General features: G+C 40.8%; 1 long non-coding RNA gene across 1 annotated transcript in view; it reads right to left on the bottom strand.

Moving 5' to 3' along the window:
* Positions 1–14,875: 14,875 nt before the first annotated feature.
* The window catches only part of LOC121487749, a 53,683-nt gene continuing 42,016 nt past the window's right edge, over positions 14,876–26,542 (bottom strand). Inside the window, exons 2-3 of the long non-coding RNA XR_005986907.1 lie at positions 20,881–21,331; positions 14,876–15,432 (exon numbers count right to left, since the gene is read on the bottom strand). This is a non-coding gene — a long non-coding RNA (uncharacterized LOC121487749). The remainder of the gene's footprint in view (positions 15,433–20,880; positions 21,332–26,542) is intronic.

Here is a 26,542-nt window from a genome sequence, read left to right as displayed (position 1 = left end):
ACTAGGCATTTTCCAGAGATGTAATAGCACCAAACTGCAGGGCACTTTTCATGTGTTGTTCCCTGAGAAGCTTTGGTTGGTGGGCGGGGCGGCAGTCAGACCAGATGTCCACCCCCAGCCCACTGCTGGGGCTGTAGTCTGACAGTGTATGTGACTGTCTTTCCCCTCTTACTATGGTAGAAGTCATTTTTGAGTAGTGCTATCCTCTTGGGGCTGCTTGCATACTGCCAGGCTTATGACACTGCTTTGGATGGGCTCTGGCCAACGGCATATTGGAAAGAGCAGGACTCACAGTGTTAGCAAGGTTTCCATGTAGGAGGGAACCTGGAACAAGGCCTGACTGAAGGAGGCAAATCTGTAAAATGCAGGGACAAAGTGCACTGTTAGCAAGCTAGGTGGCGTGTTTTGTACTATGCTGGCTCCCCACAGGTGTATGTGTACGTAGGCAGGGGTATGGCAGAGGGAAATGGAACCTGCCAAGTCCTTGGCTCCTGGCTGAGTCTCCCAATGATCCCTACCCCTTCAGCCTACCTCTGTGATCAGTAAACAATCCCCCTCCTGTATACTCCAGGCATTTTTCAAACTGCTGTTTCTATGTTATATCTCTGAGGGGCTCTTTGTTGTGCTGTCTCTTCAAGGGTGGGGATTCACTTTTTTCTTGCCTTCCTAGCTCTTCCAGAGTGGAGCCCACTGATTTTTAAAGTTTCAAGTGTTAAGCTCCAACCAATTGTTGGGCCCCTCTGGTTTTCAAAACCAAATGTTATAGGGATTTGTCTTCCCCATTCAGGCCTCCTCACGTGAGAGGCTGTTTTTCTCCACTTTGTGTCCAGAGCATCCCTCCCTCCTGTGGACAGCCCTATGTGTCATACAGCTTTCAACCATGTCTCTGCTCTTCCTACCCTCTTGGTTGTGGCCTCTTTTCTACATTTAACTGTGGAGAGTCTGTCTACAAGTCCTCAGGTCATTTCCTGGGTTATTTACACTGATGTGGGTATTATCTAGTTGTATCCATGGGACACAGTGAGCTTAGGATCCTCCTACTCTGCCATCTTCCCAATTTTTCAGACATTTTTTACAAAAATTGAGATTATTGTCTAACACATGCATAATTCTTATATCTTGCCCTGCTCACTTCTTCCTGTATCATAAGCATTTAAGCAAACATCCTGATTTGTTTAATCATTGCATAATACTCCATTTCTCAGTCTATGAAAAATTAATTTAGCCAAGCCCTCATTGCCGGATGTTTAGGTTAAATCCAATTTCTCAACTTCTACAGAAATCTCTCTGAATCTCTGATAGATTCCAAAAAAACAAAATCATTGGGTAAACATTTTTAAGGTTCAGATAAAGTTTAAAAGTAATAAAGGCCAGGAGTTATTTAATACCTTTCTCATTCATTCTTAACTTGTTAAGCACAGATTAACCCACCCCTGGTCTGAATTCTTCATCCTCACCTCAAGTCCTCCTGTTGGAGTTATCTCACTGAACACCAGGTCTTTAGGAAGAGTTTAGAATCGTTTTTAGAGAAAAGGGATTCCTGGGGCACTGCTAATATTCTATTTCTCGATCTGGGACGGTATTATATAGGTGTATTCAGTTTGTAAAAATTCACTGAGTTGTACACTTATGATTTGTCTGCTTTTAGGTGTTATATTTCAATAAAAAGTATGCTTAGAAAATAGTTTTTAATGCTTCTTGAAGTCATTAATTATTAATTTCCTCAAGAGAGTCCTCAACAACCATGAAATCCTTATAGTCTTGGGAATAAAATACTGTGTATATTTGAAAATTATTAGGTGCTTTTTTAGTTGTAAAGAATTATTTTCATCACCGATTAAAGCCATTCATGCCAATATGACTGAGGCAATACTCTCAGGGCTCATTTTAAATTTATCATCAAATTAAGTATTCTGAAATTGGTGAGCTGACAAGTGGGGGAAGGGAATTTTTGGAGAGGAGGGTTCTTTCCTGTACACATCTCCCTTGGCTCCCTTGCCCAAAGAGAGAAGTATAATATGTCATCAGTCCACTCAGATTCTAGTTTTAGGATCTAAAATTCTAAGTACAAGATTACCTAGGACACACCCTTTGGCAAGTTCATTAGTTTCTGGGGTTAATTTCTCACCTATAAAGTGAGATTTGGTTCTCTCTTAGCAAGGCCAATGCATATGGTTGGGAGGGTTGTTCACTGCACAAGGACACCTGGCTCAAGTATCTAACAAGGGATGATATCTAGTGTTCACCAGGATATACATGTTCACTAGGTGCTGTATCTACTCAAAAGAAGAAAGACCCTTTTCTAATTTAGACAAAAATGCCAAAGCGGCTACCAGAGGTTCTGTTTCCAAGGACCTTAATCTTAATATTCTGCAATTCACACACATGAATCTACTACTTCCCATGCTCCACCCCCCCTACTTTCAGGCCAGGCCCTGTGGATTGACTAGGTTGATTCACCATGATATATAGTCTGTATTATTTAGGCTAGAGGTCACAGCAGGGTGGATTCCCACAACCACACAACATAGATTTAACTTTAGTTCTAAGGTAAGCCCTGTCAACCTTCTGCTCTGGGCATGATCCCCATAGACCCCTGGGTTCTAGACATCTGTGTTGGTTGACTATGTGTGTCAACAAAGTTATGATGCCCAATGGTTGAGTTAAACACTAGGTTAGACATTGCTATGGAGGTATTTTGTGATTAACATTTACAATCTATAGACTTTAAATAAAGCAGATTGCCCTCTAAAATGTAGGTGGACCCCATCCAATCTATTGAAGGGCTTAGACTTTAGAGCAAAGACAGGTTCCCTGAAGAAGGAATTTGGCCTCCAGACTGCAACATATAAACCCTACCTGGGTTTTTAGCCTGCTGGCCTACAGTATGGATTTCAGACTTGCTAGTCACCACAATCTCATGAGCCAATTCCTAAATAAATTTCTCTCTTTCTCTCTCTCTCTATATATGCACACACATATCAATAGGATACATTATATATCCTACTGATTCTGTTCTTTGGAGAACATTTACTAACACAGCATTTGAACACTGTGCCTTTCCAGTAGAACAAGGCCTGCCAGAAACTCCCAGGTTCTCAGGAGGCCTCTCAGTGGAAGAAGTGATCAGGAGCACAGGAATCCATGATAGTGCAAAAATCAGAAGCCTACATACACAGAAACCTGACTTTAACACTCACTTGAGAAGACTAGCAATGAATAAAAGCTCTGAACAGATCATTTTAAGAAAATATCCAAACAGAAAGGGTCAATCTTTATGAGTCAGGATCTGAAGGTGTTTTCATGACCACTTTTAATAATTCAGAAAGTATCTTACATACTTGACTTTCCTTATCTGGCAGTTATCCCTCAGGAATATAGTCTTGGACTCAATTTTCATTAAATCCTGGTCCTTTGAGATAAATGAAATAAAACACTGGGAGAAGCACATTGTATTCTTCTACCAGAGACTATATGATTTCATAGGAATTTCTTTAAATCCCTGGGCATTGTGCATTTTAAATAATCCATGTCATTCAGCTGATATTAAAAGCAAAGTGAACATCTAAAAATAGTTCAAACAAGAACATCTTCCCTTGATTTTCATGAGCAGGCCCAGAGTTTGAAATGGCATGTAAAGTCTACTGAAAAAAAAAAAAAGTCTATTTAGGAATAGCAATCAATCATTTTCTTTTCTCTCCTCCCTGTCCCCCTTAATCTTTCTGGCAGATTAATCTGAAGAACTCTGCCCAACCATCTCATTTCCTGTGTGCACACACCCTGTAGACACATACAAGCAGATCATTATCATTCCGGGAGTGATCACAGACCAAATGTTATTTTCACCTTCTCCAGCTTTGCACAGTCTCATTCTGAAGACTCTGGCTGTCAGTCTGTCCTTCACATCTTGGTGGTATTTTTAGCACCATTTCCTTTCAGGTCTGCCTTTCTTCTGTCAGAATCCCCCTGGCAAAGAGATAGCTGCCTTCTAGCTTTTTCTACCTTCAACAGTTAATGTTCAGAGGGAAAATTCTTAAGTCTTAGTAGAGTAGCCTCAGTTATCTGCTGTGTTTTCTAATGATGATGAAGATGAGAAGGAGGAAAGAGAAGGAGGAGGAGGAAAAAGTGGCAATAAAGAAACAAAGATAACTGCAAGTTTCCTGCTGGTATGATTTGAGTCTTGCTCATCTTTGAATTCTTGCCTCTTAACATCATGCCTAGCACCAGAGCATGTGCTTAGTCAGTGTTTGAATAATTAAATAGTATAAACAAATATGAGCATAAATGGAAAAGAATGAATACCTGCAGAGAGAGGGGAGAGAAGGAGAGAAGGGAAGAAGAAAGAAAAATTAGCTTAAACCAGGAAATATAAGGAGATAGTAAATAAAACACAGTTTCTAGAGTCAGAAAGATTGGTTTGAATCTCATTTCTGGAACTTACTAGCTGTGTCACCTTGGGCAAGTTTGTTAAGCTTTCTAAGCTCCAATTTCCTCACCAGTAAAATGAGGATTATTATAGCACCTACCTCATTGGGTTGTTCTGAGGACTAAGTGTAGTAAGTAATACATGTAAATAACATTCCAAATGTTAATTACTATCATTTCTTTAGCAGCAGCATCAAAGTCACTATTATCTACTGCTCTTGAAACTGGGTCTCTTCTGGAAATATTTTGATTTGGAAACCAATGAAAATTTAGAAGTCCATTTTGTGGATCCTCCTATGTGATACTTAGGAGGAAATTCACCATGTTGGTTTCATGTTCTGACACTGTGGAATACATTAAGAACTTCTGTTGCATCTTGATATTTTAATCAATTAATTTAATATTTCTTCTGAATGCCCAAGGCACAACTTAAGAAGGTGAAGTAGATGAATCTTGTGTCACAGTATTAGTCACAGTACAGTCAATTTTATTCACGGAGTTTATAATGGAATGTCTCCTTACATCCCAGAATATTTCCAACAGCCAAACGTGAACAAGCAGAGCAGGTGGGTGCTCACTCACCTGGCAAGCAATCACATTTCATTTGCAACAAGAAGGAATTCCCTTTCTGATGACAGATGCACTTTTGGAACACACCTGCTGGGTGGACACTATCTCATACTCATTCAGGGGAACTGACCCAACAACCTTTCCCACACAGCAGGTAAACCTCAGTCCCAGACTGTTCCTCCACATCTTCAAGGAAATGAAGGCAGGGGGATCAGGAAGTTTCTAAGAAAGAGCAGGGGTGGGAAAAACCAAAGGAGTCATTAGAGTCTGTTTTTTTTTTAAAAATAAATTTATTTTTTATTGGTGTTCAATTTGTCAACATAAAGAATAACACCCAGTGCTCATCCTGTCAAGTGCCCCTCTCAGTGCCCGCCACCCAGTCACCCCCACCCACCACCCACCTCCCCTTCCACCACCCCTAGTTCGTTTCCCAGAGTTAGGAGTCTTTCATGTTCTGTCTCCCTTTCTGATATTTTAATCCCATGTCTATCCACCATTTTTTTTCCTTCCCACTCACCCACCCAAGAATAAAATAAATACTTGCTAGAAAAAAAAAAAAAAGACTAGTGTTGAATCACCATCTACTCATACACTTGTTTTACAAAATCACTACCCTAGGGTTATAATTTTTTTATAGGTGGTTGGCCCTCCTCTTCCCTCTCCTTTCCCATGGAGCAAGCCTAATGATATAACCTTTCACCTCAATCAGAATCATGGGCCCAATTATTTTTGAAGTGAAAGAAAAAAATAATGACCATCTATGTCATGGTACTCAGAGTTTGCAGAATGCAGAAAAAACACATGGCTGTTAGTATTTAACAAACCTTGTTCTAAATCTGTGATTTTTATCACTCCAAGAGCTTCTTTCTTTGGAACTCCAGGAATGAGGCTGAGAATGATAGGGGCTCATCTCAATTGCACTTAATAATTATCATGACAGCATTTGTATTTGACAAATTAAATTCATAAGCAAGGGCTTCTATCTCCATTTATAAGAATTTTAAAAATATGCTACCCAATAAAGAGTAGCATAACAAAAGAGAATTTTCCTTTAACATAGACTGACTGGAAAGGAGTTTACCTAAGGCTTAAATGCAGTCAGTCAAACTGGAATTCACTAACTATAAGTTTCCCAGAAAATGCCCATCCTTCTTCACAATGCTAGACAAGATCAGCTTTGGAGTCATAGTTTCAGGGACTTAGTCTGTTCAGGCAGCCATAATGGAAATGCCACAGATTGGTAGTTCACAACAAACATTTATTCTTGCAGTTCTAGAAGCTAGAAGTCCAAGATCAAGGATCCAGCAGATTTGGTATCTGATGAAGAATTCCTGGTTCATGGGTGGCTGTCTTCTTGCCGTGTCCCCACCATGGTAAGAGGGGCCAGGGAGCTCTAGAGTGTCTTACATAGGGCACTAATCCAAATCATGAGGGCTCCACCCTGGGTGTTGGGTTTCAAGATAGGAATTTTGGGAGACATGAACATTCAGGCGATGGCAGAGACTGAGTCCCAGCCCTGAAAGTGTTGGGTGAACTTGAGCCAGTTCACTAAAGTATGTTGCCTAGGACGCCTGGGTGGCTCAGCAGTTGAGCGTCTGCCTTTGGCTCAGGGCGTGGTCCCAGGATCCAGGATTGAGTCCCATATCAGGCTCCTTGTGGGAAGCCTGCTTCTCCCTCTGCCTGTGTCTCTGCCTCTCTCTCTGTCTCTGTGTCTCTCATGAATAAATAAATAAAATCTTAAAAAAAAAAAGTATGTTGCCCATTCTTTCCATCTGTGAAATGTAGATACTGCCCACCTCACAACACTGTCACAGGAACTAATGATTTCATGTGTGAGGGCATCTAGTAAACCAGCAATGATCTTTCAGCTAGAGCAATTGGGGAAGGCATCATGACAGAGAGAGGCTCCAAACTGAGCCTTAAAAAGGAGCAGGGTCTCAATAGGTAAGAGAATGGGAACAATGTGGCAGGTAATCATCATGACAGCAGCAAAGACAACACAGGTACAAGAGGTGAATCAGACTAATAGCGGTAGGGCAGGGTGCTGGAGTCATGGGAAATAGGCCTTTTTTTAGTCCTTCTGTCTGAATGTCCACAAGAATCTTGGGATTAATATTTTACAGAGTTGCATTTTGTTTTTTTTTTTTTTTTTTTTTTTTTTTTTTTTTTTTTTTTTTTAAACATTTTTTTTTATAAATTTTTATTTATTTATTTATTTATGATAGTCACACAGAGAGAGAGAGAGAGAGAGAGAGGCAGAGACATAGGCAGAGGGAGAAGCAGGCTCCATGCACCGGGAGCCCGATGTGGGATTCGATCCCGGGTCTCCAGGATCGCGCCCTGGGCCAAAGGCAGGCGCTAAACCGCTGCGCCACCCAGGGATCCCCAGAGTTGCATTTTGCATAAAAGTTTGATAAAAAAATAAACCACACAAAATGCTAATTTTCTATAAGATATACATTTTCCTGTCCAATTTTTTTGACAAGCTGTCTTCCTCATAACTATGCAGCCTCTAATCAATCCCTCAAGTCACTTAACCAAAGGTTCTCAAAGTAAAGTCCCCAGGCCCACAGCAGTGATCACCTATTATGGTATGGGAAGAATAAAGGCCCCCCAATGATGTCCACATCCTAATCCCTGAGACCTAGGAATATATGTCTCACAGCAAAGAAGAATTAAGTTTCAGATGAAGTTAAAGCTGCTAAATAGTTCACTTTAAAATAAAGAATTATCCATGTGAGCCCAATGTAATCACAAAGATCATTAAATGGGTAAGAGGGAAGCAGAAGAGTGAAGAACCAGATAGAGAGCATGGTGAGACTCAACCAGTCATTGCTGGCTTTGAAGATGGAAGATAGCCATGGATGAAGGAATGCGAGCAGCCTCTAGAAACTAGAAAATGCAAGGAAACAGATTCTTCCCATAGGACCTCCATTCAACCCTGCCACACCTTGATTTTAGCCTGCCCAGACCCATTTTGGACTTCTGTCCTGCAGAACTATGGAATAAAAAAAAATGTTTTGTTTTAAGCCACTGAAGTCCTAACAACTTGTTATAGCAGCATAAGAAAACTAATACATCTGGAAAGTTGCTAAAAAGGCAAATTCTCTGGCCACAACCCAGACCTACTGAATCAGAAAATCTGAGGGTGGAGCCCAGAAATCTGCCATTAAACAAGCCCCTGGGGATAATTCTAGTGCACACTAAAGTTTGAGAGCCACTCACCAGACTAAGCAAACACACTCAGACACTGATCTCCAAGAAAAGTCAACACTGACAATGACTTGATTAGCCATGATAAAATCTACTAGTGCCATGTCCGGCCTTAACAAGTATAGAATAGGAAACCCAACCAAATCATTGCTGATTCAGATTCCTTCTGGGCTCAGGGTCCTCACTTGGAATAACAGCGATGAATATGCCCTAGTCCAAAACCTACCTGGAAGCTCCTTTTAAAATTCATTTCTGATTCCAACCTGACTTGTAACAAGGGTGAAGTAATTTGCCTCTCTCTCACTAAACTTGAGTAAGAGGGGGGAAATGTGGGTGGGTGAATGTCCAAGTAAATTGGAGATGTATGATGACATCTTCCAAGAAAGAGAGGCAGACTCGATATACTCATAGACATGGAGGAGTGGGTGTTCTTATTGTCCATGAAGCTGGTCCCTCCATCTTGAGCCTAAGTCCTGCCCACTCCTCTTGCCACAGCACTGCTAATATCTCCAATGATAAGGACCTCACTACCTCCCTTGACAAACTGTTCCATTCAGAGAAGGCTCTAATTCTGAAATCTAAGTTCCTTTCATCTGGCAGCTGATTTTCTTTGGCCCTCATGCTTCATTTCATATTGGCCTACACTGAATTATTTGAAGTCTCAGGTGTACACTCACATGCAAGACTGAAATACAGCTAGTTGCATCCTCCATTGAGTACATCGGCTTGTTTTCTCAGCACTATTAGCCTCTACTGACCTCAAAGGGAGGCATGTGTGTAAGCTAGGCAGGAGGTAGACATGGACCCGGTTAAAGGCAAAGTGCTTTAAAAGCCTTTGATGAAAGGCATTAAGGCTTGAAAGGGTTGTTTCTGAAATACTACACCTCCCTTTTAAGAACTCTTAAGATCTGGAGGGTGATACTCTCTCACCCCAGAAGAATTCAAGCATGAATGTTCTTAGAGCCTCCAATTAAGAGTCCAATTCCATCTCCCCAGATGCTCATTTCCACCAAAAGTACCTACTTGTTTGTTTTTTTTTTTTAAGGAACATATGAAACAATGCTGAACAATATCGGAGTTAAATAACCACTAGATAGGTGTTGACAAATTAAGGTATTAAAGCCCAATAGCTGTACTTAATACATAGAACTATAAATTAAAAGAAAACCTCAAATCATTCTTGTATTATCTATTAATTAATCCAACTGTTATGTGCATCTATTATGTGCCAGCCACTAAAATAGGTACTAGAACATGATGATGAACTAGACAGACACAGTGCCTGCCCTCTTAAGGCTTAGAGACTCCATTTAAACATCAGCTCATCTGTTTTCATAAGGTCCTGGGGCATTCAAGGTCAGATGGTTCTATCATTTATAAAGTAATTTAGGAAAATGTGCCTATTGGATTGGAATGCACCTAGATCCTTGAGTCAGATGGCTAAATGATGTTACATATTATTTTTAGAGAAGGGAGTTAAAAACCCAAGATTAAACAGTCTTTGGATTTCTTAGATGCTGCATGTTAAATATGTAAGAGAATCTCATTCTTATTCATTGTTATATTGGTTTCTTTAAGGAAATGATGGGTGCCCAAGAGGGGCTTCTTTAATAGGATGCTTTTTTTTTTCTTTCTTACTTTATGTTTTGATGTTGATTCCATCTGCACAGAGTTCAAATTTGGTGGCCAATGTCACTGGTTAATCAGAAGTATTGTGAGCCCACAGTATTGCCTGGGATCTCTACCAACCTCTGGGGACTGGCTCCCCTCATTCCACTTTTAGTAAAAAGTATGAACTATCAATAGCTGTCATAGTATTAGCTCTTACCACTACCCCAAATGCTAACATCATCTGGATTCGCCTATAAAGTCAATCCTGGAAGATTAGAAGATGCTTAAGACATAAAAACTCCTCTATAAAAAACAAAAGAACTGCTCTTCTGGATCAGGATACTAGCTGTGACAGAGATCCTGAAAAGCATCTTATGGAAGGACACAGTGTGAAGGACTTTTTGATGTGAACTCAAAAAGTCAGATCAAAACTAAAAAAAAAAAAAAAACAAAAAAAAATTAAATATGTTCCCTCCACAGCCAACTCTATCAACCATAAACACATAACTCTTGTAAATTTGTATTTTCAGAGCTTGCTTCAATTCTTCAGTAAGAAACAAAAGTACATTACCCAATATGAAGTGGGACTTTTTAATATTACGATAAGTTTGCCTTTCAAATAATACTTTAGAAATTCAGAACTTGTGAACTCTTCATGATACTATCCTTTCAGTTTTCACTTTTGTGGGCTAAATAATACTGGCCTTTTCATTCATTTTAATAAATACAGTCCCTGACTCTCCTTGTGCCCTTCCAACTCCTCATCCTTCCCTGTTTACGCTTAGGTTTTATCTCCCCATAGCCTTCTATTCTGCAGCATCTTTCCTTTCTTGTGGTGCAGTGCCTGTGTTCAAATATAGCACAAACCTTGTCAAGGGTGAACCCATCTTTCTCTCCCACAATGGTAAGACAACTCTGTTCAGTTGCCAATATGCCTAAATGATGGCCTAATGAACTTGTTGTATTTTTTAAAAATTTGTTGTGTGTTTTTTTTTTTTTTGCAGCCAATGTCTTCATTGGCTCCTGTGCCCTTTTTCAGATCATACCTGGTAATCCAAAACCTAGTAATCCACTTAAACAGTTTATTCTCCCACATATTCAAGACCTTTATCTATTTTGAACAAGAAAATAGAAAAATGCTGAGATTTTCATCATGTTATTCCTTGAGATGGCATCTAGGCTAGAAGAAACAACCAGCACATCAACACCTGGATAGAAGGAGCTTCTTCAAGAAGCTTTTGCACCAAAAGACAGACACAAAATTCATGTAAACATTTTGTAAAAGCAAAAAAAAAAAAACTAGAAATATACCAAATATCCAGCAACTGTGAAATGAATAAATACAGGGTGGTTATTCACATAGCAGAACATTATACAGCAACGAATACTAATGACCCACATCATGGATGAATCTCCACTCAACACCATGGATAAATATCTAGAGATGTGCAGTCCAACTGAACTTTCTGCAATGATATAAATATTCTAGAATATGATGCTAAGCAGAAGACAAGACATGACTCTATTTCTGTGAGGTTAAGACAGATAAAACTAAACAATATACTGATTAGAGATGTATATATGTTGGTAAAACATGATGGAAAGCAAGAAAATATGCAAAATTCAAACTGGTGTCTCAGGGAGGTGGGGGATCCAGACTTTCCTTGTTCCCATTTCAGAACCCGCTTCTTATCCTATGATCCTTTCTTCCAAGCATCTGACAGGAAATCTGGCTAACCAGTTCAATCATTACTAAAGAGAAATAATGCAAGAGGGACTGTGATTAGGGGTATTTTCTTTAACGGGAGGAATTGCATAGGAATTTTCATAGGAATGCCTGGTGGCCCACAGCTCTCTCCTGTGACCCTGTCCATCCTCTTATGTTTCTAGTACTCAGGGGATAGTAGCTCAGGCCCCTTGGCCATTCTGTCCTCAAGTCTTCTTCCTCCACCTGTTCTTGGGTTTCTCTTCCACTCTCCTTGGCCAATCATGTGTTAAGTGTTCCAGATCAGACACTGTCATTTAAACCCCTATCTTCTGGGCATGATGAATTTCAGGTATAGGTAGAGATACAAAGTCAACTCTACCAAGGACTACTTGGCCCATTAAACTCACCGCTGCCTGACAGGACAGCATGGGAGCATGGGAGATTCATCCTTTAGCCAAGGCTTCAACATTACTGTCCTAATAAAAGATTGGCCATTGTATTGTCACCCACTTTGGGCCTCACTCTCTACTTTTAACTCATTCTAATTTCCAAATGAAATGTGCCAGTTGTTGTTCTAAAGAATAATAGAAGGAAATAGTAATTTTTAAAATATATGAATGTGTTATATAGACTTCTAACTAGCCTATAGTTCTTCAAATTGATCATATTAATGAGAAACTTAAGGTTCACAAAGATTTCTGCAAGGTGCAATTCTGATATGAAATCACGACACATGCTCTGGAGAAGCAGAGGCTGCCCTTCCTTTTCCTCTCTGCCCTCTTGTACTTCATACAGGGGGAGTGGAGCTGAACTCCCATGAGAACCACACAGCCATGCTGTGTCAATTTCTGACACTCACATTGAGTTTGAAATTAGAAAATTTTAAGTGTTGCCAGTAAAGATAAGTAATTTTCTCTTTGGGAGAAAAAGTCAGCATAGGAAGAAACAAACTGTTTCTGTCTCAGTCATCCCAGCGATCAACAGTTTCTTCAAAACACAAAAATAAGTTCCCTGTCTGCTCCTATTGCAAAAAGGCATCTTCATTTGTTTATAGCATCACTACTAAACATACTGGCTTCCCCACCCATGGTCTGGAAAATAATTCTCTAGGATTTTTATAAACAAGTTGAGTGGAGGAGGCTCAAAATGATCCTCTCTCTAAAGGGAATTATACCCAGCCCCCAAACTCCAGCATGCATGAACTCAGTGCCCAAGGAATTCAAACTAATCCACCCCATTCTCAGTGGCTGGGTCTGGTGGTCCACATGCATCTCCTCCTATCCAAGGGAAATGGGCACCATCTCATTTGTGAGCAGGACTCTACAAACTGGAATCCCTTCCATTTATATTGCCATTAAAAAAAAAAAAAGGTAACAAGTAACATTTGATAATTATCATTTTTAAAGAAACTTAACCCATTCTCCTTTGCCCAGTATTCCATACTATACCAGCAGCCCATGGATGGCCATCCCAACCTCATCTCCCACTGCTCCCTAAGCCTTCTGCCAGAACCAAACTTTTTTCTAAAGTAGGTTCCTGTGGAACCCAACATGGGGCTTGAATTCATGACCCTGAGATCAAGACCTGAGCTGAAATCAAGAGTCAGATGCCCAACTGACTGAGTCACCCAGGTGCCCCAGAACCAAACTATCTTAACCTCTATCTCTATGCTTCCCCTTACACAGTTCTGACCTGGATGCATTCCCTACCTTCGGAATTCTTTCCAATGTTCAAAGCCCAAATGCTCACCTCCTCTTTAAAGCCTTCTTAAACATTCCAGGCAGAAATCTTTACTTCTTATAGATGTTTATAGATCTTCTGGCTTCTACTCTTAACTTGCCATTTTTTATGTACTTATTTGTTGGATGAGATTTTTGGTTTATTTGTTTTGAACTTTAAAATAACACCTACCTATCCTAGCCTGAAGTATCTACCTCTACTAGTCTGAAAGCTTCAATGGCTAAAGGGGTTGTACAGAAGATGCCTTAAACTTTTGTGGGTCACCTATATATCTACCACTTGTCTTTACACAGAGTGGGTGAATCAACAGTCTGTTGATAATGTTTGAAAAGTAAAGATTCCAAAGAAGCCCAAAATATGTTGTCAAACATAGGAACAGATCCCTCTTTAACAAACAGCTGATCTACATGTTCACAAAGTATTCCTAAGATTGTTTGAGCCCTGGAATTTTGTCTACATCAATTTCATAGACATTAGTAATTTCTCAGTTAAATTCTTACATTTAGGGATAATGGAATAGAGACCCAAAATCCAGCCCAAGTTCTCTCTGCAGAGCTCTAGGTTTGGTCTTCCACCTATATCATGCACGATATCCTGAAGACCTTAGGATTACCAGGATCATTTTGTCCAGGTCAACCCAAAGGGGGTAACAGGAAGCAGATTCATCTTTCCATCTCCCAGTCTCCTAAGAACCCAAGGCCAGACCAGTTCTGACTTGTAGATGTTCAAAGATGGTCCAGTGTCAGATATTTATCTCATTGAATGCTTCCATATCTGTTGCTTCATTGGCCAAATGAAAAAATGAATAACCCATATCTACTTAATAGTTGGATAATCACTAGTCCCTATGACTATTACCTAATTTTATCTTTGCTGTTTTAATAAGAATTGGTGCTTATCTAAAGACTTTCTTTGGACCCAAGTTCTCCAACATCCAATAAAGATATAAGTATATATACATCTACCACACAAATAATACCAATGTATCTATCAATATATATTATCAGTAGAAAGTTACCATCTCTGAAGTGCCTGGGTGGCTCAGTCAGATAAGCGTCTGACTCTTGATATCAGCTCAGGTCTTGATTTCATGGTAGTAATTTCTAGCCCCATGTTGGGCTCCATGCTGAGCATGGAGCCTATGAAAGAAAGAAAAAAGGAAAGAAGGAAGGAAGGAAGGAAGGAAGGAAGGAAGGAAGGAAGGAAGGAAGGAAGGAAGGAGAAAGAAAGAAAGAAAGAAAGAAAGAAAGAAAGAAAGAAAGAAAGAAAGAAAGAAAAAGAAAGAAAGAGAGAGAAAGAAAGAAAGAAAGAAAGAAAGAAAAGAAAGAAAGAAAGAAAGAAAGAAAGAAAGAAAGAAAGAAAGAAAGAAAGAAAGAAAGAAGAAAGAAAAAGTTACAATCTCCTAATCTCCTTTCTTGGAACAAATTGTCCATTATTCCTCATTTTTCATATCAAAATATTTTTCTTCATAATAAATTATTAGTCTAAGAGACAGTAGCTGCTAACTTGTTTTTAGTGACATTATTTAACAATATTACAAGTCTGGCTATTCTAGTTCCTCAAAATCAATTCAAAAATTGTACCCACCTATGAAATTCAAAGCTTGGGAACCACTGGCTAGAGAAGGTAGACCTAACTTCAGCATCACATGCTGTCTTTTGCCTTTTATTCTCATTTGTACCTTTCTCAAAGCCATTATTTATTGAGGTACTCATTGGGTACCTGGCACTGTACCTGGGGTTAGGATTACAGACATAGAATATAGATATGGTTATCAGTTTGCCTAAGGTCTAGGGAAGAGGCAAGCAGTTATCCTACAAAAAAGTAGTTTCCATTTTCCAACCATGGTAGGTCTAGAAAAGGACCATATCTGGTCCTTCAGAACTCAACCTTTCATCCTTTTGAAGGGCTCTGTCTACATTAAAGCATTTGTCCATTTTTTTTCTAGGAACCTAAAAAATAAAAGTGGTCTGGGCTTCTCTCAACTTCTAAGATGCTCTCCTTTGATTGCTCAGTCACCAAGTCCCAGGCTCATTTTGACCTTTAAGTTGCTTTCTTCAGCTTCAGTTAATGTTCAATAAACCAAAACATATCATCCTTTATGTTCCACAATTCCTCTTTAACGGTAGTATGTTGCTCGTGAAATATTTCTCTTATCATCTTTCCTGAAGGAGATTCCAATCAAGACAAAGAAGAAAACAATTAAGGGGTTATTCAAACAAGAAGTACATGGCAGATAATAATCATAAATTAGATAATCAGAAGGAAAAAATTTAATAAGGACAAAAGGTGAAAATGATAAAAGGGCTTCTTGTCTAAAGAGAAAGTAAGCAGTTCCTCTACTCCATCTTCCAACTTCCACACCCCATATCCTGTGGCTAGGGAGATTTTTTCTTGTGACACATCATTTGGACTTCCTGTGGCAAGTGAGAAGGGATAAGTGCAGTGACATGTTAGTAAGCTGGCTTTCTGAAGGAAAAAGAATTGATTTATAGCATTGGAAGTGAGTTTCCAGTGGGACAAATATTCTTGCTATGGCCAATTTCAAACTACTAAGTTTAGCAGCCAGAACAGAAAATTCCTAAGTATTTAACTGCGAGTTCTCATGAACTTGTGTAATAGTTCCTACACACACCAGATGAGTGGCATTTGAGAAGTGACTGCTCCAATCCTAGATCCTCATCAGCTGGTAAGAAACTAGACATTTTAGTGGGGCTAGATAACTCCTTGAGTTCAGTGAGAGCAAGCTAGCACATCAGCAAGGATACATTTATTCACTTGTGACAAACCTGAAGATGGGAACCAATGGCATTGGGACCAGAGTCAAGGAAAGATTGATACTTCAAAGAGGAAATGCCCAGGCACTGCTGGGCAGGGAGGAACAGATTATAGGCAAGCTGAGGACACAAAGGGCCACAGAGACGAGTTAGGGGAGAGAGAGAGGGAGACCTCAGGGGTGGAGAGAAGATGATGATGACACACAGAGGTACCCCCCAAAAGCAGCCAACCACAAAATAGGCTCTTTTCACAACTTCACCTTCAACTGATACGCGTTTGCAGAATTGAGTTCCCTGAAAAAGTTTCACTTGGTTTCCAAGGAAAAAACTAGGAAGATATGGTTTTCTGTCCTGTGGTCTGTCCCCCCCAGGAATGTGATTGCAGGAATGTGAACTCAAGCTGATAGCTCCTTTCTACACATATGGAACAGCTTTGGGATGGGAAAAGATTTTTTAAGAGACGGGAAAAAAATCCCTGAAGAGCAACTTGGCTTTTGGTTAATGGGTCTGACGAACAATTTGAGGAAAATAAGAATTGTGGCAAAATGGAGTTTTTAAAATTCTGAGTTGCTCCTTAGAACAGGGCTTTACCATTCAGTAACCAGACAGTGGGTTTCCTGGGCTTGTTAAGGCTATTAATTTGATTACTTTTTATATAAAAATTTTAAACAAAAATTTTTCATTTCAGTGAGTTGGAAAGATAGATAAATGGTAAATTGATAGAGGTGACTATCAAACACTAGGCTTCCCTCCCGCTGCTCCTATTGGTACCTTCCTCTCTCCTGCTCTAGGGAATCCACATTATCCCATCCTGAGTATTGAGAACTAGTGAGATTCTAATCTGAGGCAGATTCAGGCCCATGCTGTGGCCAGGTCCATTAGAATTTTTGTCAGTATCTCTAAGAACCTGTTTGCAAGACTTCTCACTAGAAGTAAGGATTCATGCATTGAAGATTCAGAGACAGAGACACAGTGAAAGAGGCAGAGAATGAGATATATATTTATATAAAGATATTTATATTAAAGAAGTAGCTTACACAATTGTAGAGGCTGGCAAGTCTAAAATTTCTAGAGCAGTTGAGGAGGCCAGAAACTCAGCAGGATCCCTGCAATCCTGAGGCAAAATTACTTCTTCCCCAGAAACCTCAGTCTTTGCTTTTTTTTTTTTTTTTTTAGATTTTATTTATTTATTCATGAGAGAGAGAGACACACACACACACACACACACAAAGAGAGAGAGAGAGAGAGAGGCAGAGACACAGGCAGAGGGAAAAGCAGGCTCCATGCAGGGAACCCAATGTGGGACTCTATCCCAGGTCTCCAGAATCAGGCCCTGGGATGAAGGTGGCGCTAAACCACTGAGCCACCTGGGCTGCCCTCAGTCTTTGCTCTTAAAGCATTTGACTGATTAGATGTGGCCCACCCACATTATCAAGAGAAATCTCCTTTAAAACTGACTGTAGATGTTAATCCCTTCCTCCACTATATCTTGACAGCAACACCTAGACCAGTGTTTGACCGAACAGCTGGGCACCATAGCCAAGTTGACTCATAAAATTAACCATCACAGGTGGGATCTGAGCTCAGTCTCTCTGGCCCCTGGCTGGAATTTCTTCTTCACTGCTGCTCTAGTACTGTTGGGTCCCATTGCCAGCATCTGTGGTTGTGTTAGTGTGATAGTTACCACAGTGGCCACCTCATGTCTGTTCTCTGTGACTCCTAGATGCCCCCTATAGCCTCTGGTCCTCTTCTCTCTGATATGTTCTATTGGGAAGAACGACTCTAGCCTCTTTGAAGGTTCAGTTTCTTCAATATTTTGTTCTAATATATGGGCCCACAGGGCAAATACCAACACCTGGAGTGCCTGTCAGCCCCCTGTAAGAACCTTCAAGCATATTCTGCTTCCTCTGTCAAAGGGTAATGTCCATTAGAGATCAGTGTGGGCTCTGGTCTGTATCATCCTTGGCTTAAGACCCAGATGGGGGGAACGCCTGGGTGGCTCAGTGGTTGAGCATCTGCCTTTGGCTCAGGGCGTGATCCTGGAGTTCTGGGATCGAGTCCCGCATCAGGGTCCCTGCAGGGAGCTTGCTTCTCCCTCTGCTTGTGTCTCTGCCACTCTCTGTGTGTCTCTCATGAATAAATAAATAAATCTTATTAAAAAAAAAACCAAGACTCAGATGGGTCTGCCATCCTTGGATGCCAGTCATGGCGCAGAGGGAACATGGAACCATGCCCTGGCTCTTGAAGCTTCTACTGGAAAATGACACTCATCCCTTCCATTCACTTTTCATTGGCCAAAGCACGACTATACGAGCCACAGAAGAGCAGGGGAAGTACCACCCCACCATGTGCCTGGAAGGAGATCACCTGGTCAATGTTCGGTAACTGGCACTGACCACTACCCCAAGTTCTCTCAGCTCACCTGCAGAGCTGATGGACACGCCTCAGTGAGTTGTCGAGTCTTTCCTGGATCAGATCACCAGCCCCTTCTCCCCACTCCCCAGGTGCTTGTGGGTCTCCACCCAGCCAATGCACTCATAACCTTCCTTCTCTCTCCAGTCTTCCTTTTCTCTGCCTTTCCTACACTGCCTACACTCAGAAATGACACTTCAAAGTCAGTGCTAGAATTTTATCATGGAAACATGCTTTGCACAATATTAATAGACAGTGTCTACCAAAGAGAAAGAGGTATTTCCCCAAGATTTTCTGATTCAACACCTTGACTCATTCATTGCAAACCACCCAAAACCAGTGGCTACTGGGTACTTAAAATGACCATGTGTTTCTAACAACATACAGTTAATGATGAGAAAGAATTCTTAGTTAATGATGAGAAAGAATTATGAAAAAAATGTAAATAAAAGAATGTTCTGATATACAGAATAATTTCAATTTTGTGAAACAAAATATTCGTATGTGCAACTTTTAATGGATAAAAAAATACTTCAAAATAATGGAGGACTTTTTTCTGGAAAGTGAAAGAATTGATTGATATGTTCTCTGGTTTACAAAAGAAGAATGTATGTATATTCCTTTAATTAGGAAAACTTTTTTTTTAAGATTTTATTTATTTATTCATGAGAGACACAGAGAGGAGAGAGAGGGGCAGAGACACAGGCGGAGAGAGAAGCAGGCGGCTCCACGCAGGGAGCCCGATGTGGGACTTGATCCCGGGCCTCCATGATCACACCATGGGCCAAAGACGGCGCTAAACTGCTGAGCTACCAGGGCTGCTGGAAAACTTTTTCAAAATAGTTTTTAAAGGTTTTAAAGTCCACACGGATGGAAGTTTTTCACCTTCTCATTGCCTTTTAATCAGTCTTATAGGCAAGAATCTCCCCCTTACATCTCATTAAACTCTGTTTTACAGGAATGTAAATCTGTTTCATTCTGTCTGGAAAACAAAAAAGGTAGGGATGGGGTTAAGAGAGGTAGGGTGTCTCCCTAGATCACTGGAACTATGCTAGAAAACTAACTAGGGTAATTGTCTCAATTCCCCAACTCCTCCTGTGTCTGCACAGAACCCACCCAGAGGAAGGCCCCCCTCCTCCCCACTGGACTAAGGTCATCTTGGAGGGAATGTGGAGGTGGGGTGGGCTGAGGATGGGCAGATGCCCTGCCCAAAAAGAAGGCACTTCTTCTCCAAGCCTAGACACCGTCCCAGGTCCACACACGCCAAGTCAAGCCAGGGCTTCTCTATACATCATTCTGGATTTATCCCATCATCTGCCAGTCCTCACTGGGCAGAGTGTGTGGCTAGTGAAACTGTGCAGGGGGCAGACTTGTGTTGGTTTTAAAACATGGATGCACCACATACACTTGAAAGGTGGTGCATGGCCCCCATCAGAGTTCGACCAGAGTCAGAAGGCACAAAGGACAACAGCACATTCATGCAATTACTACAAGCTCTGGAGTATTTTTTCTTTTCTCAATTTATTTAGGAACATAATCCTTCCAGCCTTACCTACTTCCTTCGGCCACAAAGAGGAGGCACAAGGAAAGACAGCTGGGGGGGAAAAAGAAGAGGACACACTGGCTTACAATGAATAGTACTAACAGCAAACACTAACTGAGCATTTACTATGTGCCAAACTCTTTCTACACAGTATCTCAATTAATCCTGCCGCAACCTCACGCAGCAAGGATTATGATGGCACATGGTTTAGGGACAAGGAAACAAAAGATCTGCAAGCTCAAGTGCCATAGCGATATTGGTTCAGACCATGGACTCAGGAACCAGATTGCGAGGATATGAATCCTGGTTCTGCCATTTACTGAGGTGTCTGACTTTGGCATGTCATATAACCTCCCTATGCCTCAGCTTCCTCACTGGCAAAATGGGGACGACACATGTACCTTCCTCACCAGGTGATTGTGAGGACTAACACAAAGAATTTAGAAACAGTACCTGGCCCAAGACACCTGGGTGGCTCAGTGGATGAGGATCTGCCTTTGGCTCAGGGTGTGATCCCAGAGTCCTGGGATCAAGTCCCACATCAGGCTCCCTGCAGGGAGCCTGCTTCTTCCTCTGCCAATATCTCTGCCTCTCCCTGTGTGTCTCTCATGAATAAATAAATAAAATCTTCTTTAAAAAAGAGAAGGAAGGAAGGAAGGAAGGAAGGAAGGAAGGAAGGAAGGAAGGAAGGAAGGAAGGAAGAGGGTACCTGGCCCTTGACAAAGGTTATGAACAAGGGTTTGGTTTGAGTGTCCAGCTCTGGGCCCGCTTCAGTGGGTACAGCCTGGCCACCTCCCAACCCTGTCTGCTGCCCTTCAGGCTGCCCTCAAGCAGCTACAAACATGTTAGATCTGTAGTACCCCTGGGTTTTTAGGCCTCACCTTGGATTTTGATATATATCCAAATTGGAAGCTTAGTTTAAGAGAAAAAAGAAAAGTCAACTCTTCCAGCTGACACCAAAGCTGAATAAAGGAAGTGCAGGGATGATGAGCACTAGTCCAGACAAGAACTTCCTTCCCTTTGCTCAGCCTGGGCTAAATCCACAAGCCTAATTACCATCATTCACATCCCAGCTTCAGTGCTGCCTCAAGTGGCAGATGAAACAAAAGTGTCTCCTCTGTGAGATGCAATAAACCTTCAGGGAACAACAGCAGAATTTGAGAATAAATCTCCAACTCCATCATAGGCCAGCTATATGGCCTGGGGTAAGCTTTTTCAGTTTCTTCGTCTGTGAAGTAGGGATGATCACCTCCATCTGTCACATTGCTGAGAAGGGTAACTGCAGGCATGGTATAGATGAAAGGCCTCTCAGAATTTTCTGTAGTCCAGTCCCTACAGAAATAAAATCACATTAATCATGTTGTTTTTTTTTAACTCTCTATATTTTATAATGTTTTGATACGTTGAGGACCAGGCTAACTGGAGAGAGACTGCCCCTCCAGGGTTAGCTAGTTCCTGGAGACAGCTTGCAGTATGACTCTTTTCCACTCCTATGCTGTGCTAAAGTGATGGAGACTGGGCTGTGTTACAAATACATCATTTTGTTGTTGTTGTTGTTAAAAAAAAAAAAACTTGCCTGTGAAAGTGTTCATATATAAACCAATCAACCCAGAGCCTTTGCCCCCAACTACCTCCACTCTCTCACACACACTAAGCCAATTTACCCCCTTCCCTCAATCACCCCAGGGCCAGGTACTAGACAACTAGAGACCATCCCTATGGCCCAGAGCCTGTCAAAATTATTCAAACCAGCCAATCCTGATATTTATCCTTCCTTGTAAATGTCCCAAGGTAGTCTGATTGGCAAAGGATACTTATGTATTCTGAATCCTTAATACTCTCAAGATCAAAGATACTGCTGGGAACCAACAGCTATTTACCCAAAGAGGTGGCACAAACCAGAAAGCCAACAGAGCTACAAATGTGTGAAGCCTCATGCTAGATACTTTCATAAAGGTATATAAGTTCTGCTCTTTGACTTTAAAAAAACATGTAAACTGGTTGTGCAAATGACATTCAACTTCCCCAAATACATGTTTATGATATATATTATACATAGTAGTACATGAGAAATACCATGTGAATGTTATACACTATCAACATTCAGAGTAGCAAGAAAGTGCCAATAATATAAATAAATAAAAGTCAATAGAGAGTCGAGTATAACAGCTTAAAGAAAATGAGAATGTTCTAGGTCCAAGTCCAACTCTAAGGTTCATTTCCATGGTGTTCCTACACACATGGGAAAACTCCCACTTGGCAATTACCGGAAATCAGCCCCTTTGCCTCTCTAGCTGCTATTGCCTCCTTCTTGAAAGCTCTCTCTGGCCTGAGCCTGACCCCTTAGTTGTGGCTATTCCTTCAATGGGCCATGATGTCACCCATACTTCCATGAGGCTTTGAGCATATCTTTATTCCACCATCCATCTACTTCAATGCATCACCTTATAGCTGCCTGAATACTCAGCTGATTCATTCTTGAGGAAACATGTTTCTGAGCATGCCATACCAAAGCCAGAGGCTGGGCCATGTGACCTTGCCTTGCCACTGATCATCAGTACATGTTCATAGAGGCCACCAGGGAAACTGGTCCAGGGATCAGCCCTGCCAACCAGAACCAGGCTGAGCAAGCAGTACTCTGGGCTGGCTTTCACTCTGGACTGTGGATGGAATTTGTGATGAATGCACAGTATGTGACTGGCTTTTACTCAAGAACTGTAAAGTTGGGATCCCTGGGTGGCGCAGCGGTTTGGCGCCTGCCTTTGACCCAGGGCGCGATCCTGGAGACCTGGGATCGAATCCCACGTCGGGCTCCCGGTGCATGGAGCCTGCTTCTCCCTCCGCCTGTGTCTCTGCCTCTCTCTCTCTCTCTCTCTCTCTGTGACTATCATAAATAAATAAAAAAATAAAATAAAAAAAAAAAGAACTGTAAAGTTATCTGGAGAAGTCCCCATTTCCCATTAGATGAGAAAAACATGTTTCCAATTTTGTTTATTTACTTACATGTGTTCATGTGCTTGTTTGTTTATCCTTTACAAGGCTCATGACAGGAATGTCTGCTTTGACAGGAACATCCCAACAGCCAGAGCTTTCTTCTGTCACTCTTAGGTTTGCATGCAATAGAATGAATTGGACTTCAGAATCAGATCCACTTAAGTTTGACTGATGGTTCTGCCTCTGCCCAGAGGCTGGACCAGGGAACAAGTTGCCTAAACCCCTCTGAGTCTTTTTCCCTTTCAGAAAAGCTGTAACAGTCATTCTTACCTTCAAGATTGTTGTAAAGATCAAATGAAATAACATGGGTAAAATCCTTAGCACAGTGCCAAGAACACTGTAGATGCTCAAAAAATATGAAGTCTTCTAGCCCAGCACTAGTTAACAAATGTTTTAAGTGCCCACTCTGTAAAAAGGATGCAATGATATACTCCTTGAAGAAATGGTAAACTGATGTTGTTAAAAGATAAGGTACTGATTAATGTAAAAATATATTAGGCTAGATTAGGTTATGCTGCAGCAACAAACAATCCTTACATCTCAGTGGCTTAAAACAATAAAGGTTCATTTCTTGCACATATTCTGTGTCCATCATGAGCAAATGCTCTGCCCTCCTTCACTCTCATTCAGACACACAGGCTAACAGACTCCACTCTATGGAATATAGCTGGCAGTCTTGGCAGATGGAGGAGGAGATAAAGAAACCTACTCCAGCTCTTAAATATACCTCAACATAACTCCATTCATATATTGGCCAGAGAGAGTCACCTGGCCATACATAATTTCAGCAGAAAAGAGAAGTGTGAAATTCCTGAATGCTCAGAAGTAGAGTAGAGCCCATGATTGACAAAACTACTCATGTCTCCCATACAAGATACACAATGTATGATAGGGTTATAAAGAAAGGAAAGCCTAAGGTTGCTTTGAGTATCCAGGAGACCCTCTGTCAGGAAAGTAATTCTTATAATGAAACTTTAACAATTAAATTCAACTTACCAGATAGATAGGCAAAGGAACAGGAAGTGTCCCAGACACAGTACAAAGAGCTGGAGACCTGAGAGAGCAGGATGCTCTCTGGAACAAATTATTCAGCATTCACAGGAAAAAAAAAATAGTGCTAGATCATGTCATGATAAGAAACTCAGATTATGGGATCCCTGGGTGGCGCAGCAGTTTGGCTCCTGCCTTTGGCCCAGGGCGCGATCCTGGAGACCCAGGATTGAATCCCACGTCGGGCTCCCGGTGCATGGAGCCTGCTTCTCCCTCTGCCTGTGTCTCTGCCTCTCTCTCTCTCTCTCTCTCTCTCTGTGACTATCATAAATAAATAAAAATTAAAAAAAAAGAAACTCAGATTATATCACACAGGTGATGAGCAGAGGGGCATGGCATTGAAAATCTTGAGCAAGAGAGTGACAAAATCAGATTTTCTTATCTATTCAATCAACAAATACTCATTGAGCACCTACTAAGAGCAAGGCACTGTTCAAAGAATTGGGGATATTCTGATGAACAAATACAAAAGTTCTTGAACTCATAGAGTTCAAATCCCAACGTCAGAAAAGGCAGTATGGTAGCATTATGGGGAATGGATTAGGAGTTGGTTGAGATGAGAAGCAGAGATATCAAAGAAGAGGTTACTACAGTATTATAGGTGAATAATAACATGGTCCTCAACCATACACATAGCAGCAAGAGTGTTGAGTTGGGGACAGATAGAGACATTGAAAGAACCAACAGAACTGTCAGACAATGTAACATAAGAGTAAAGAAGTGGGAGAAATTAAGAATGACTGTTTTCCTGTAAGGACTAGATAACATGTCAATGCCATTCACCAAGACTGCGAACTTAGAAGGTAGAACAGGTTAGGAAGAGGTGATGGGCTTTGTCATGAGAGTATTAACCTGTGGGTAGAGTTTTTCCCCAAAGGAATTTGTGTTTCTGGAACTCAAGAGATGGCTATACAGTTAGAAAAATATATTGGGGTATAAACAGAAGGGAACAGAAACAATGGAGAAGAATGTAGACAAGTGGCAAGTGTAGATGTCCTCTCATTCCCAAGATCACACTAGCATATTAGGATATGGAAGAAGGTAAAAACATACATCAGCACAGTGTACAAGAAAGCAGATAGCACAGAATAACAGCAAGTGGTTGGAAGAAGGCAAACTGATTTCACAAATGAAAAGGCTCAACCTGAAGTGCATGCAAAGAGGCTGACTCGTCTTCCAAAAAAAAACAACTTAAGAAAATGCTGTTGGAAATAAAAAGTGACAACTAAAGTAAAGGATAACTAGTAGTAAAGGAAGACAAAGATGTTGAAAAAATCTAGAAAGTGTATTAAAAGTCAGAGAGGGAAAATAAGAAAGAAAAGATTAAAGACTTAAATCATCAATCCTGGAAGTCCACCTATTGACTAATGGGAACTCTGGAAAGAGAATGAAATGAGAGGATAAAGGAAATTATCAGAAAATAATACCCAGGAGATATCCCAGAACTGAAGAGCACATTCCCAGATTGAAAGGGCCCTCGAAGTACATACACAGTGATCAAATACAGGCCTACATCAAAGCATGTAGCAGTAAAATTTCAGGGACGCCTGGGTGGCTCAGTGGTTAAGCATCTGCCTTCAGCTCAGGTCATGATCCCAGGGCCCTGGGATCGAGTCCCGCATATGTCTCCCCATGGGGAGCCTGCTTCTCCCTCTGCCTATGTCTCTGCCTTTCTCTCTGTGTCTCTCATGAATAAATAAATAAAATCTTTTAAAAAATCTATCAAGCTATACATTTAATATTTATTTCTTTATATTTTGAAAAGACAATATGTTTTATAGAAGAGACACAATGAAGAAAAAGAAAAAAGAATAGCATTAGGCTTATCAATTACAGCACAGGAAAGACCATGAAACAATGTCTTCAAAATTCTGAGAGAAAATAGCTTCAAATATAGAATTCCAGACCCATCCAAACTTTCAATCAGGTGGTAGGTAAATGAGAAACAATTTCAGATGAGGATGAGCAAGCACTCAAGAAAAATTTAACTCCCAGGCATTCTTTCTCTGGAAGCTTCATAAGATTTCTCTGCCAAACATGGGAGTGCCCAATGGATCCAGAGAACAAGGAATGTGACCAGAGTAGGAAGAGGGAGGGCTATGGTGAGAGGAACTCAGGAAAGGAAAACTGAAATGTAACCAGGTATAAGTGAGCATTTAGAAAAAAATGACAGGCTTGTGACAGATAGAATATGGCATTCAGGAACAAAAGAATAAATGAATAGCTATATTCAAAAAGCTGCAAGTGAGAATTAGGAGCAGTTATTGACTCTAGTAGAAACAAAAAATGATACTAGGAAGTAAATATCAATAGTCTTCTACCTTAGTCTAAAATTAATATTAATATAGTAATATTGTGAACACTGAACTACCTTAGGAGGATGAGGGAGGCAAGTGCAGGGAGATGCGAGAGAGCTAAATCCTCAACACTGGAAGAAATTTGTTAATCTCAAGCATTATCAGAAATTGACAAAGAGCTAGTAGCATAAAACATTATAAA

This window comes from Vulpes lagopus, chromosome 3, assembly GCF_018345385.1.
Source record: "Vulpes lagopus strain Blue_001 chromosome 3, ASM1834538v1, whole genome shotgun sequence".
In the NCBI taxonomy this organism is placed as follows: Eukaryota; Metazoa; Chordata; class Mammalia; order Carnivora; family Canidae; genus Vulpes; species Vulpes lagopus.
Note: the sequence above shows the minus strand (reverse complement) of the source record. Positions and strands in the feature narration are given on the sequence as shown.